The sequence below is a fragment of the Leiobunum rupestre genome, chromosome 2 (assembly GCF_980474605.1).
Source record: "Leiobunum rupestre chromosome 2, qqLeiRupe1.1.hap1, whole genome shotgun sequence".
Classification (NCBI taxonomy): Eukaryota; Metazoa; Arthropoda; class Arachnida; order Opiliones; family Sclerosomatidae; genus Leiobunum; species Leiobunum rupestre.
The window spans coordinates 45459546-45476503 of NC_143385.1; positions in this window are offsets into that span (position 1 = coordinate 45459546).

A 16958-nucleotide genomic window follows, 5' to 3' on the forward strand; every position below is an offset into this window, starting at 1 on the left:
AATAATCATTGATATAAATAAGCCTGGCAGCTCTGTTTTGTTAACCACACTAAGAAAATAAATATAAATTTTGAATTAATTCCAGCTCCAAAATCCATTTATCTGGCAGATTACCGTGTTGAAATGCATAATTTTGGTAAATTTCTTCAGTCAAACAGGGTTTTGAAGATACATTGACACTAGCAATTGATTAACAAATCAATAAACTTGAATAATTATTAATATAAATAAGCCTGGCAGCTCTGTTTTGTTAACCACACTAAGAAAATAAATATAGATTTTGAATTAATTCCAGCTCCAAAATCCATTTATCTGGCAGATTGCAGTGTTGAAATGCCGAATTTTGGTAAATTTCTTCAGTCAAACAGGGTTTTGAAGATACATTGACACTAGCAATTGATTAACAAATCAATAGACTTGAATAATCATTGATATAAATAAGCCTGGAAGCTCTGTTTTGTTAACCACACTAAGAAAATAAATATAAATTTTGAATTAATTCTTAAGAATTATGAATATTTCCAGCTACAAAATACATTTATCTGGCAGATTGCCGTGTTGAAATGCCAAATTTTGTTAAATTTCTTCAGTCAAACAGGGTTTTGAAGTAACATTGACACTTGCAATTGATTAACAAATCAATAAACTTGAATAATCATTGATATAAATAAGCCTGGAAGCTCTGTTTTGTTAACCACACTAAGAAAATAAATATAAATTTTGAATTAATTCTTAATTATGTATATTTCCACCTCCAAAATCCATTTATCTGGCAGATTGCCGTGTTGAAATGCCAAATTTTGGTAAATTTCTTCAGTCAAACAGGGTTTTGAAGATACATTGACACTAGCAATTGATTAACAAATCAATAAACTTGAATAATTATTGATAGAAATAAGCCTGGCAGCTCTGTTTTGTTAACCACACTAAGAAAATAAATATAGATTTTGAATCAATTCCAGCTTAAAAATCCATTTATCTGGAAGATTGCCGTGTTGAAATGCCAAATTATGGTAAATTTCTTCAGTCAAACAGGGTTTTGAAGATACATTGACACTAGCAATTGATTAACAAATCAATAGACTTGAATAATCATTGATATAAATAAGCCTGGCAGCTCTGTTTTGTTAACCACACTAAGAAAATAAATATAAATTTTGAATTAATTCCAGCTCCAAAATCCATTTATCTGGCAGATTGCCGTGTTGAAATGCATAATTTTGGTAAATTTCTTCAGTCAAACAGGGTTTTGAAGATACATTGACACTAGCAATTGATTAACAAATCAATAAACTTGAATAATTATTAATATAAATAAGCCTGGCAGCTCTGTTTTGTTAACCACACTAAGAAAATAAATATAGATTTTGAATTAATTCCAGCTCCAAAATCCATTTATCTGGCAGATTGCAGTGTTGAAATGCCGAATTTTGGTAAATTTCTTCAGTCAAACAGGGTTTTGAAGATACATTGACACTAGCAATTGATTAACAAATCAATAGACTTGAATAATCATTGATATAAATAAGCCTGGAAGCTCTGTTTTGTTAACCACACTAAGAAAATAAATATAAATTTTGAATTAATTCTTAAGAATTATGAATATTTCCAGCTACAAAATACATTTATCTGGCAGATTGCCGTGTTGAAATGCCAAATTTTGTTAAATTTCTTCAGTCAAACAGGGTTTTGAAGTAACATTGACACTTGCAATTGATTAACAAATCAATAAACTTGAATAATCATTGATATAAATAAGCCTGGAAGCTCTGTTTTGTTAACCACACTAAGAAAATAAATATAAATTTTGAATTAATTCTTAATTATGTATATTTCCACCTCCAAAATCCATTTATCTGGCAGATTGCCGTGTTGAAATGCCAAATTTTGGTAAATTTCTTCAGTCAAACAGGGTTTTGAAGATACATTGACACTAGCAATTGATTAACAAATCAATAAACTTGAATAATTATTGATAGAAATAAGCCTGGCAGCTCTGTTTTGTTAACCACACTAAGAAAATAAATATAGATTTTGAATCAATTCCAGCTTAAAAATCCATTTATCTGGAAGATTGCCGTGTTGAAATGCCAAATTATGGTAAATTTCTTCAGTCAAACAGGGTTTTGAAGATACATTGACACTAGCAATTGATTAACAAATCAATAGACTTGAATAATCATTGATATAAATAAGCCTGGCAGCTCTGTTTTGTTAACCACACTAAGAAAATAAATATAAATTTTGAATTAATTCCAGCTCCAAAATCCATTTATCTGGCAGATTGCCGTGTTGAAATGCATAATTTTGGTAAATTTCTTCAGTCAAACAGGGTTTTGAAGATACATTGACACTAGCAATTGATTAACAAATCAATAAACTTGAATAATTATTAATATAAATAAGCCTGGCAGCTCTGTTTTGTTAACCACACTAAGAAAATAAATATAGATTTTGAATTAATTCCAGCTCCAAAATCCATTTATCTGGCAGATTGCAGTGTTGAAATGCCGAATTTTGGTAAATTTCTTCAGTCAAACAGGGTTTTGAAGATACATTGACACTAGCAATTGATTAACAAATCAATAAACTTGAATAATTATTGATAGAAATAAGCCTGGCAGCTCTGTTTTGTTAACCACACTAAAAAAATAAATATAAATTTTGAATTAATTCTTAAGAATTATGAATATTTCCAGCTACAAAATACATTTATCTGGCAGATTGCCGTGTTGAAATGCCAAATTTTGTTAAATTTCTTCAGTCAAACAGGGTTTTGAAGTAACATTGACACTTGCAATTGATTAACAAATCAATAAACTTGAATAATCATTGATATAAATAAGCCTGGCAGCTCTGTTTTGTTAACCACACTGAGAAAATAAATATAGATTTTGAATTAATTCCAGCTCCAAAATCCATTTATCTGGCAGATTGCCGTGTTGAAATGCCAAATTTTGGTAAATTTCTTCAGTCAAACAGGGTTTTGAAGATACATTGACACTAGCAATTGATTAACAAATCAATAGACTTGAATAATTATTGATATAAATAAGCCTGGCAGCTCTGTTTTGTTAACCACACTAAGAAAATAAATATAAATTTTGAATTAATTCCAGCTCCAAAATCCATTTATCCGGATGATTGCCGTGTTGAAATGCCAAATTTTAGTAAATTTCTTCAGTCAAACAGGGTTTTGAAGATACATTGACACTAGCAATTGATTAACAAATCAATAGACTTGAATAATCATTGATATAAATAAGCCTGGCAGCTCTGTTTTGTTAACCACACTAAGAAAATAAATATAAATTTTGAATTAATTCCAGCTCCAAAATCCATTTATCCGGATGATTGCCGTGTTGAAATGCCAAATTTTGTTAAATTTCTTCAGTCAAACAGGGTTTTGAAGATACATTGACACTAGCAATTGATTAACAAATCAATAGACTTGAATAATTATTGATATAAATAAGCCTGGCAGCTCTGTTTTGTTAACCACACTAAGAAAATAAATATAGATTTTGAATTAATTCCAGCTCCAAAATCCATTTATCTGGCAGATTGCAGTGTTGAAATGCCGAATTTTGGTAAATTTCTTCAGTCAAACAGGGTTTTGAAGATACATTGACACTAGCAATTGATTAACAAATCAATAGACTTGAATAATCATTGATATAAATAAGCCTGGAAGCTCTGTTTTGTTAACCACACTAAGAAAATAAATATAAATTTTGAATTAATTCTTAAGAATTATGAATATTTCCAGCTACAAAATACATTTATCTGGCAGATTGCCGTGTTGAAATGCCAAATTTTGTTAAATTTCTTCAGTCAAACAGGGTTTTGAAGTAACATTGACACTTGCAATTGATTAACAAATCAATAAACTTGAATAATCATTGATATAAATAAGCCTGGAAGCTCTGTTTTGTTAACCACACTAAGAAAATAAATATAAATTTTGAATTAATTCTTAATTATGTATATTTCCACCTCCAAAATCCATTTATCTGGCAGATTGCCGTGTTGAAATGCCAAATTTTGGTAAATTTCTTCAGTCAAACAGGGTTTTGAAGATACATTGACACTAGCAATTGATTAACAAATCAATAAACTTGAATAATTATTGATAGAAATAAGCCTGGCAGCTCTGTTTTGTTAACCACACTAAGAAAATAAATATAGATTTTGAATCAATTCCAGCTTAAAAATCCATTTATCTGGAAGATTGCCGTGTTGAAATGCCAAATTATGGTAAATTTCTTCAGTCAAACAGGGTTTTGAAGATACATTGACACTAGCAATTGATTAACAAATCAATAGACTTGAATAATCATTGATATAAATAAGCCTGGCAGCTCTGTTTTGTTAACCACACTAAGAAAATAAATATAAATTTTGAATTAATTCCAGCTCCAAAATCCATTTATCTGGCAGATTGCCGTGTTGAAATGCATAATTTTGGTAAATTTCTTCAGTCAAACAGGGTTTTGAAGATACATTGACACTAGCAATTGATTAACAAATCAATAAACTTGAATAATTATTAATATAAATAAGCCTGGCAGCTCTGTTTTGTTAACCACACTAAGAAAATAAATATAGATTTTGAATTAATTCCAGCTCCAAAATCCATTTATCTGGCAGATTGCAGTGTTGAAATGCCGAATTTTGGTAAATTTCTTCAGTCAAACAGGGTTTTGAAGATACATTGACACTAGCAATTGATTAACAAATCAATAAACTTGAATAATTATTGATAGAAATAAGCCTGGCAGCTCTGTTTTGTTAACCACACTAAAAAAATAAATATAAATTTTGAATTAATTCTTAAGAATTATGAATATTTCCAGCTACAAAATACATTTATCTGGCAGATTGCCGTGTTGAAATGCCAAATTTTGTTAAATTTCTTCAGTCAAACAGGGTTTTGAAGTAACATTGACACTTGCAATTGATTAACAAATCAATAAACTTGAATAATCATTGATATAAATAAGCCTGGCAGCTCTGTTTTGTTAACCACACTAAGAAAATAAATATAGATTTTGAATTAATTCCAGCTCCAAAATCCATTTATCTGGCAGATTGCCGTGTTGAAATGCCAAATTTTGGTAAATTTCTTCAGTCAAACAGGGTTTTGAAGATACATTGACACTAGCAATTGATTAACAAATCAATAGACTTGAATAATTATTGATATAAATAAGCCTGGCAGCTCTGTTTTGTTAACCACACTAAGAAAATAAATATAAATTTTGAATTAATTCCAGCTCCAAAATCCATTTATCCGGATGATTGCCGTGTTGAAATGCCAAATTTTAGTAAATTTCTTCAGTCAAACAGGGTTTTGAAGATACATTGACACTAGCAATTGATTAACAAATCAATAGACTTGAATAATCATTGATATAAATAAGCCTGGCAGCTCTGTTTTGTTAACCACACTAAGAAAATAAATATAAATTTTGAATTAATTCCAGCTCCAAAATCCATTTATCCGGATGATTGCCGTGTTGAAATGCCAAATTTTAGTAAATTTCTTCAGTCAAACAGGGTTTTGAAGATACATTGACACTAGCAATTGATTAACAAATCAATAGACTTGAATAATTATTGATATAAATAAGCCTGGCAGCTCTGTTTTGTTAACCACACTAAGAAAATAAATATAGATTTTGAAGTAATTCCAGCTCCAAAATCCATTTATCTGGCAGATTGCAGTGTTGAAATGCCGAATTTTGGTAAATTTCTTCAGTCAAACAGGGTTTTGAAGATACATTGACACTAGCAATTGATTAACAAATCAATAGACTTGAATAATCATTGATATAAATAAGCCTGGAAGCTCTGTTTTGTTAACCACACTAAGAAAATAAATATAAATTTTGAATTAATTCTTAAGAATTATGAATATTTCCAGCTACAAAATACATTTATCTGGCAGATTGCCGTGTTGAAATGCCAAATTTTGTTAAATTTCTTCAGTCAAACAGGGTTTTGAAGTAACATTGACACTTGCAATTGATTAACAAATCAATAAACTTGAATAATCATTGATATAAATAAGCCTGGAAGCTCTGTTTTGTTAACCACACTAAGAAAATAAATATAAATTTTGAATTAATTCTTAATTATGTATATTTCCACCTCCAAAATCCATTTATCTGGTAGATTGCCGTGTTGAAATGCCAAATTTTGGTAAATTTCTTCAGTCAAACAGGGTTTTGAAGATACATTGACACTAGCAATTGATTAACAAATCAATAAACTTGAATAATTATTGATAGAAATAAGCCTGGCAGCTCTGTTTTGTTAACCACACTAAGAAAATAAATATAGATTTTGAATCAATTCCAGCTTAAAAATCCATTTATCTGGAAAATTGCCGTGTTGAAATGCCAAATTATGGTAAATTTCTTCAGTCAAACAGGGTTTTGAAGATACATTGACACTAGCAATTGATTAACAAATCAATAGACTTGAATAATCATTGATATAAATAAGCCTGGCAGCTCTGTTTTGTTAACCACACTAAGAAAATAAATATAAATTTTGAATTAATTCCAGCTCCAAAATCCATTTATCTGGCAGATTGCCGTGTTGAAATGCATAATTTTGGTAAATTTCTTCAGTCAAACAGGGTTTTGAAGATACATTGACACTAGCAATTGATTAACAAATCAATAAACTTGAATAATTATTAATATAAATAAGCCTGGCAGCTCTGTTTTGTTAACCACACTAAGAAAATAAATATAGATTTTGAATTAATTCCAGCTCCAAAATCCATTTATCTGGCAGATTGCAGTGTTGAAATGCCGAATTTTGGTAAATTTCTTCAGTCAAACAGGGTTTTGAAGATACATTGACACTAGCAATTGATTAACAAATCAATAGACTTAAATAATCATTGATATAAATAAGCCTGGAAGCTCTGTTTTGTTAACCACACTAAGAAAATAAATATAAATTTTGAATTAATTCTTAAGAATTATGAATATTTCCAGCTACAAAATACATTTATCTGGCAGATTGCCGTGTTGAAATGCCAAATTTTGTTAAATTTCTTCAGTCAAACAGGGTTTTGAAGTAACATTGACACTTGCAATTGATTAACCAATCAATAAACTTGAATAATCATTGATATAAATAAGCCTGGAAGCTCTGTTTTGTTAACCACACTAAGAAAATAAATATAAATTTTGAATTAATTCTTAATTATGTATATTTCCACCTCCAAAATCCATTTATCTGGCAGATTGCCGTGTTGAAATGCCAAATTTTGGTAAATTTCTTCAGTCAAACAGGGTTTTGAAGATACATTGACACTAGCAATTGATTAACAAATCAATAAACTTGAATAATTATTGATAGAAATAAGCCTGGCAGCTCTGTTTTGTTAACCACACTAAGAAAATAAATATAGATTTTGAATCAATTCCAGCTTAAAAATCCATTTATCTGGAAGATTGCCGTGTTGAAATGCCAAATTATGGTAAATTTCTTCAGTCAAACAGGGTTTTGAAGATACATTGACACTAGCAATTGATTAACAAATCAATAGACTTGAATAATCATTGATATAAATAAGCCTGGCAGCTCTGTTTTGTTAACCACACTAAGAAAATAAATATAAATTTTGAATTAATTCCAGCTCCAAAATCCATTTATCTGGCAGATTGCCGTGTTGAAATGCATAATTTTGGTAAATTTCTTCAGTCAAACAGGGTTTTGAAGATACATTGACACTAGCAATTGATTAACAAATCAATAAACTTGAATAATTATTAATATAAATAAGCCTGGCAGCTCTGTTTTGTTAACCACACTAAGAAAATAAATATAGATTTTGAATTAATTCCAGCTCCAAAATCCATTTATCTGGCAGATTGCAGTGTTGAAATGCCGAATTTTGGTAAATTTCTTCAGTCAAACAGGGTTTTGAAGATACATTGACACTAGCAATTGATTAACAAATCAATAAACTTGAATAATTATTGATAGAAATAAGCCTGGCAGCTCTTTTTTGTTAACCACACTAAAAAAATAAATATAAATTTTGAATTAATTCTTAAGAATTATGAATATTTCCAGCTACAAAATACATTTATCTGGCAGATTGCCGTGTTGAAATGCCAAATTTTGTTAAATTTCTTCAGTCAAACAGGGTTTTGAAGTAACATTGACACTTGCAATTGATTAACAAATCAATAGACTTGAATAATCATTGATATAAATAAGCCTGGCAGCTCTGTTTTGTTAACCACACTAAGAAAATAAATATAAATTTTGAATTAATTCCAGCTCCAAAATCCATTTATCTGGCAGATTACCGTGTTGAAATGCATAATTTTGGTAAATTTCTTCAGTCAAACAGGGTTTTGAAGATACATTGACACTAGCAATTGATTAACAAATCAATAAACTTGAATAATTATTAATATAAATAAGCCTGGCAGCTCTGTTTTGTTAACCACACTAAGAAAATAAATATAGATTTTGAATTAATTCCAGCTCCAAAATCCATTTATCTGGCAGATTGCAGTGTTGAAATGCCGAATTTTGGTAAATTTCTTCAGTCAAACAGGGTTTTGAAGATACATTGACACTAGCAATTGATTAACAAATCAATAGACTTGAATAATCATTGATATAAATAAGCCTGGAAGCTCTGTTTTGTTAACCACACTAAGAAAATAAATATAAATTTTGAATTAATTCTTAAGAATTATGAATATTTCCAGCTACAAAATACATTTATCTGGCAGATTGCCGTGTTGAAATGCCAAATTTTGTTAAATTTCTTCAGTCAAACAGGGTTTTGAAGTAACATTGACACTTGCAATTGATTAACAAATCAATAAACTTGAATAATCATTGATATAAATAAGCCTGGAAGCTCTGTTTTGTTAACCACACTAAGAAAATAAATATAAATTTTGAATTAATTCTTAATTATGTATATTTCCACCTCCAAAATCCATTTATCTGGCAGATTGCCGTGTTGAAATGCCAAATTTTGGTAAATTTCTTCAGTCAAACAGGGTTTTGAAGATACATTGACACTAGCAATTGATTAACAAATCAATAAACTTGAATAATTATTGATAGAAATAAGCCTGGCAGCTCTGTTTTGTTAACCACACTAAGAAAATAAATATAGATTTTGAATCAATTCCAGCTTAAAAATCCATTTATCTGGAAGATTGCCGTGTTGAAATGCCAAATTATGGTAAATTTCTTCAGTCAAACAGGGTTTTGAAGATACATTGACACTAGCAATTGATTAACAAATCAATAGACTTGAATAATCATTGATATAAATAAGCCTGGCAGCTCTGTTTTGTTAACCACACTAAGAAAATAAATATAAATTTTGAATTAATTCCAGCTCCAAAATCCATTTATCTGGCAGATTGCCGTGTTGAAATGCATAATTTTGGTAAATTTCTTCAGTCAAACAGGGTTTTGAAGATACATTGACACTAGCAATTGATTAACAAATCAATAAACTTGAATAATTATTAATATAAATAAGCCTGGCAGCTCTGTTTTGTTAACCACACTAAGAAAATAAATATAGATTTTGAATTAATTCCAGCTCCAAAATCCATTTATCTGGCAGATTGCAGTGTTGAAATGCCGAATTTTGGTAAATTTCTTCAGTCAAACAGGGTTTTGAAGATACATTGACACTAGCAATTGATTAACAAATCAATAGACTTGAATAATCATTGATATAAATAAGCCTGGAAGCTCTGTTTTGTTAACCACACTAAGAAAATAAATATAAATTTTGAATTAATTCTTAAGAATTATGAATATTTCCAGCTACAAAATACATTTATCTGGCAGATTGCCGTGTTGAAATGCCAAATTTTGTTAAATTTCTTCACTCAAACAGGGTTTTGAAGTAACATTGACACTTGCAATTGATTAACAAATCAATAAACTTGAATAATCATTGATATAAATAAGCCTGGAAGCTCTGTTTTGTTAACCACACTAAGAAAATAAATATAGATTTTGAATCAATTCCAGCTTAAAAATCCATTTATCTGGAAGATTGCCGTGTTGAAATGCCAAATTATGGTAAATTTCTTCAGTCAAACAGGGTTTTGAAGATACATTGACACTAGCAATTGATTAACAAATCAATAGACTTGAATAATCATTGATATAAATAAGCCTGGCAGCTCTGTTTTGTTAACCACACTAAGAAAATAAATATAAATTTTGAATTAATTCCAGCTCCAAAATCCATTTATCTGGCAGATTGCCGTGTTGAAATGCATAATTTTGGTAAATTTCTTCAGTCAAACAGGGTTTTGAAGATACATTGACACTAGCAATTGATTAACAAATCAATAAACTTGAATAATTATTAATATAAATAAGCCTGGCAGCTCTGTTTTGTTAACCACACTAAGAAAATAAATATAGATTTTGAATTAATTCCAGCTCCAAAATCCATTTATCTGGCAGATTGCAGTGTTGAAATGCCGAATTTTGGTAAATTTCTTCAGTCAAACAGGGTTTTGAAGATACATTGACACTAGCAATTGATTAACAAATCAATAGACTTGAATAATCATTGATATAAATAAGCCTGGAAGCTCTGTTTTGTTAACCACACTAAGAAAATAAATATAAATTTTGAATTAATTCTTAAGAATTATGAATATTTCCAGCTACAAAATACATTTATCTGGCAGATTGCCGTGTTGAAATGCCAAATTTTGTTAAATTTCTTCACTCAAACAGGGTTTTGAAGTAACATTGACACTTGCAATTGATTAACAAATCAATAAACTTGAATAATCATTGATATAAATAAGCCTGGAAGCTCTGTTTTGTTAACCACACTAAGAAAATAAATATAAATTTTGAATTAATTCTTAATTATGTATATTTCCACCTCCAAAATCCATTTATCTGGCAGATTGCCGTGTTGAAATGCCAAATTTTGGTAAATTTCTTCAGTCAAACAGGGTTTTGAAGATACATTGACACTAGCAATTGATTAACAAATCAATAAACTTGAATAATTATTGTTAGAAATAAGCCTGGCAGCTCTGTTTTGTTAACCACACTAAGAAAATAAATATAGATTTTGAATCAATTCCAGCTTAAAAATCCATTTATCTGGAAGATTGCCGTGTTGAAATGCCAAATTATGGTAAATTTCTTCAGTCAAACAGGGTTTTGAAGATACATTGACACTAGCAATTGATTAACAAATCAATAGACTTGAATAATCATTGATATAAATAAGCCTGGCAGCTCTGTTTTGTTAACCACACTAAGAAAATAAATATAAATTTTGAATTAATTCCAGCTCCAAAATCCATTTATCTGGCAGATTGCCGTGTTGAAATGCATAATTTTGGTAAATTTCTTCAGTCAAACAGGGTTTTGAAGATACATTGACACTAGCAATTGATTAACAAATCAATAAACTTGAATAATTATTAATATAAATAAGCCTGGCAGCTCTGTTTTGTTAACCACACTAAGAAAATAAATATAGATTTTGAATTAATTCCAGCTCCAAAATCCATTTATCTGGCAGATTGCAGTGTTGAAATGCCGAATTTTGGTAAATTTCTTCAGTCAAACAGGGTTTTGAAGATACATTGACACTAGCAATTGATTAACAAATCAATAAACTTGAATAATTATTGATAGAAATAAGCCTGGCAGCTCTGTTTTGTTAACCACACTAAAAAAATAAATATAAATTTTGAATTAATTCTTAAGAATTATGAATATTTCCAGCTACAAAATACATTTATCTGGCAGATTGCCGTGTTGAAATGCCAAATTTTGTTAAATTTCTTCAGTCAAACAGGGTTTTGAAGTAACATTGACACTTGCAATTGATTAACAAATCAATAAACTTGAATAATCATTGATATAAATAAGCCTGGCAGCTCTGTTTTGTTAACCACACTAAGAAAATAAATATAGATTTTGAATTAATTCCAGCTCCAAAATCCATTTATCTGGCAGATTGCCGTGTTGAAATGCCAAATTTTGGTAAATTTCTTCAGTCAAACAGGGTTTTGAAGATACATTGACACTAGCAATTGATTAACAAATCAATAGACTTGAATAATTATTGATATAAATAAGCCTGGCAGCTCTGTTTTGTTAACCACACTAAGAAAATAAATATAAATTTTGAATTAATTCCAGCTCCAAAATCCATTTATCCGGATGATTGCCGTGTTGAAATGCCAAATTTTAGTAAATTTCTTCAGTCAAACAGGGTTTTGAAGATACATTGACACTAGCAATTGATTAACAAATCAATAGACTTGAATAATTATTGATATAAATAAGCCTGGCAGCTCTGTTTTGTTAACCACACTAAGAAAATAAATATAAATTTTGAATTAATTCTTAAGAATTTTGAATATTTCCAGCTCCAAAATCCATTTTTCTGGGAGATTGCCGTGTTGAAATGCCAAATTTTGGTAAATTTCTTCAGTCAAACAGGGTTTTGAAGTAGCATTGACACTAGCAATTGATTAACGAATCAATAGACTTGAATAATCATTGATTTAAATAAGCCTGGAAGCTCTGTTTTGTTAACCACACTAAGAAAATAAATATAAATTTTGAATTAATTCTTAAGAATTATGAATATTTCCAGCTCCAAAATCCATTAATCTGGCAGCTTGCCGTGTTGAAATGCCAAATTTTGGTAAATTTCTTCAGTAAAACAGGGTTTTGAAGATACATTGACACTAGCAATTGATTAACAAATCAATAAACTTAAATAATTATTGATATAAATAAGCCTGGCTGCTCTGTTTTGTTAACCACACTAAGAAAAAATGTAAATTTTGAATTAATTCTCAAGAATTATGAATATTTCCAGCTCCAAAATCCATTTATCTGGCAGATTGCCTTGTTGAAATGTCAAATTTTTGTAAATTTCTTCAGTCAAACAGGATTTTGAAGATCCATTGACACTAGCAATTGATTAACAAATCAATAAACTTGAATAATTATTGATAGAAAAAAGCCTGGCAGCTCTGTTTTTTTAACAACAGTAAGAAAATAAATATAGATTTTGAATTAATTCCAGCTCCAAAATCCATTTGTCTGGCAGATTTCCGTGTTGAAATGCCAAATTTTGGTAAATTTCTTCAGTCAAACAGGGTTTTGAAGAAACATTGACACTAGCAATTGATTAACAAATCAATAAACTTGAATAATTATTGATATAAATAAGCCTGGCAGCTCTGTTTTGTTAATCACACTAAAAAAATAAATATAAATTTTGAATTAATTCTTAAGAATAATGAATATTTCCAGCTCCAAAATCCATTTATCTGGCAGATTGCCGTGTTGAAATGCCAAATTTTGGTAAATTTCTTCAGTCAAACAGGGTTTTGAAGAAACATTGACACTAGCAATTGATTAACAAATCAATAAACTTGAATAATTATTGATAGAAATAAGCCTGGCAGCTCTGTTTTGTTAACCACACTAAGAAAATAAATATAGATTTTGAATTAATTCCAGCTTAAAAATCCATTTATCTGGAAGTTTGCCGTGTTGAAATGCCAAATTATGGTAAATTTCTTCAGTCAAACAGGGTTTTGAAGATACATTGACACTAGCAATTGATTAACAAATCAATAGACTTGAATAATCATTGATATAAATAAGCCTGGCAGCTCTGTTTTGTTAACCACACTAAGAAAATAAATATAAATTTTGAATTAATTCCAGCTCCAAAATCCATTTATCTGGCAGATTGCCGTGTTGAAATGCATAATTTTGGTAAATTTCTTCAGTCAAACAGGGTTTTGAAGATACATTGACACTAGCAATTGATTAACAAATCAATAAACTTGAATAATTATTAATATAAATAAGCCTGGCAGCTCTGTTTTGTTAACCACACTAAGAAAATAAATATAGATTTTGAATTAATTCCAGCTCCAAAATACATTTATCTGGCAGATTGCAGTGTTGAAATGCCGAATTTTGGTAAATTTCTTCAGTCAAACCGGGTTTTGAAGATACATTGACACTAGCAATTGATTAACAAATCAATAAACTTGAATAATTATTGATAGAAATAAGCCTGGCAGCTCTGTTTTGTTAACCACACTAAAAAAATAAATATAAATTTTTAATTAATTCTTAAGAATTATGAATATTTCCAGCTACAAAATACATTTATCTGGCAGATTGCCGTGTTGAAATGCCAAATTTTGTTAAATTTCTTCAGTCAAACAGGGTTTTGAAGTAACATTGACACTTGCAATTGATTAACAAATCAATAAACTTGAATAATCATTGATATAAATAAGCCTGGAAGCTCTGTTTTGTTAATCACACTAAAAAAATAAATATAAATTTTGAATTAATTCTTAAGAATAATGAATATTTCCAGCTCCAAAATCCATTTATCTGGCAGATTGCCGTGTTGAAATGCCTAATTTTGGTAAATTTCTTAAGTCAAACAGTGTTTTGAAGATACATTAACACTAGCAATTGACTAACAAATCAATAAACTTGAATAATTATTGATAGAAATAAGCCTGGCAGCTCTGTTTTGTTAACCACATTAAGAAAATAAATATAAATTTTGAATTAATTCCAGCTCCAAAATCCATTTATCTGACAGATTGCCGTGTTGAAATGCCTAATTTTGGTAAATTTCTTAAGTCAAACAGTGTTTTGAAGATACATTAACACTAGCAATTGACTAACAAATCAATAAACTTGAATAATTATTGATAGAAATAAGCCTGGCAGCTCTGTTTTGTTAACCACACTAAGAAAATAAATATAGATTTTGAATTAATTCCAGCTCCAAAATCCATTTATCTGGCAGATTGCCGTGTTGAAATGCCGAATTTTGGTAAATTTCTTCAGTCAAACAGCTAGGGTTTTGAAGATACATTGACACTATCAATTGATTAACAAATCAATAAACTTAAATAATTATTGTTATAAATAAGCCTGGCAGCTCTGTTTTGTTAACCACACTAAGAAAATAAATATAGATTTTGAATTAATTCCAGCTCCAAAATCCATTTATCTGGAAGATTGCCGTGTTGAAATGCCAAATTTTGGTAAATTTCTTCAGTCAAACAGGGTTTTGAAGATACATTGACACTAGCAATTGATTAACAAATCAATAAACTTGAATAATTATTAATATAAATAAGCCTGGCAGCTCTGTTTCGTTAACTACACTAAGAAAATAAATATAAATTTTGAATTAATTCTTAAGAATAATGAATATTTCCAGCTCCAAAATCCATTTATCTGGCAGATTGCCCGGTTGAAATGCCAAATTTTGGTAAATTTCTTCAGTCAAACCGGGTTTAGAAGATACATTGACACTAGCAATTGATTAACAAATCAATAAACTTAAATAATTATTGTTATAAATAAGCCTGGCAGCTCTGTTTTGTTAACCACACTAAAAAAATAAATATAAATTTTGAATTAATTCTTAAGAATAATGAATATTTCCAGCTCCAAAATCCATTTATCTGGCAGATTGCCGTGTTGAAATGCCAAATTTTGGTAAATTTCTTCAGTCAAACAGGGTTTAGAATATACATTGACACTAGCAATTGATTAACAAATCAATAAACTTGAATAATTATTGATATAAATAAGCCTGGCAGCTCTATTTTGTTAACCACACTACGAAAATAAATATAAATTTTGGATTAATTCCAGCTCCAAAATCCATTTATCCGACAGATTGCCGTGTTGAAATGCCAAATTTTGGTAAATTTCTTCAGTCAAACAGGGTTTTGAAGAAACATTGACACTAGCAATTGATTAACAAATCAATAAATTTGAATAATTATTGATATAAATAAGCCTGTCAGCTCTGTTTTGTTAACCACACTAAGAAAATAAATATAGATTTTGAATTAATTCTTAAGAATAATGAATATTTCCATCTCCAAAATCCATTTATTTGGCAGATTGCCCTGTTGAAATGCCAAATTTTGGTAAATTTCTTCAGTCAAACAGGGTTTAGAAGATACATTGACACTAGCAATTGATTAACAAATCAATAAACTTGAATAATTATTGATAGAAATAAGCCTGGCAGCTCTGTTTTGTTAACCACACTAAGAAAATAAATATAGATTTTGAATTAATTCCAGCTTAAAAATCCATTTATCTGGAAGTTTGCCGTGTTGAAATGCCAAATTATGGTAAATTTCTTCAGTCAAACAGGGTTTTGAAGATACATTGACACTAGCAATTGATTAACAAATCAATAGACTTGAATAATCATTGATATAAATAAGCCTGGCAGCTCTGTTTTGTTAACCACACTAAGAAAATAAATATAAATTTTGAATTAATTCCAGCTCCAAAATCCATTTATCTGGCAGATTGCCGTGTTGAAATGCATAATTTTGGTAAATTTCTTCAGTCAAACAGGGTTTTGAAGATACATTGACACTAGCAATTGATTAACAAATCAATAAACTTGAATAATTATTAATATAAATAAGCCTGGCAGCTCTGTTTTGTTAACCACACTAAGAAAATAAATATAGATTTTGAATTAATTCCAGCTCCAAAATACATTTATCTGGCAGATTGCAGTGTTGAAATGCCGAATTTTGGTAAATTTCTTCAGTCAAACCGGGTTTTGAAGATACATTGACACTAGCAATTGATTAACAAATCAATAAACTTGAATAATTATTGATAGAAATAAGCCTGGCAGCTCTGTTTTGTTAACCACACTAAAAAAATAAATATAAATTTTTAATTAATTCTTAAGAATTATGAATATTTCCAGCTACAAAATACATTTATCTGGCAGATTGCCGTGTTGAAATGCCAAATTTTGTTAAATTTCTTCAGTCAAACAGGGTTTTGAAGTAACATTGACACTTGCAATTGATTAACAAATCAATAAACTTGAATAATCATTGATATAA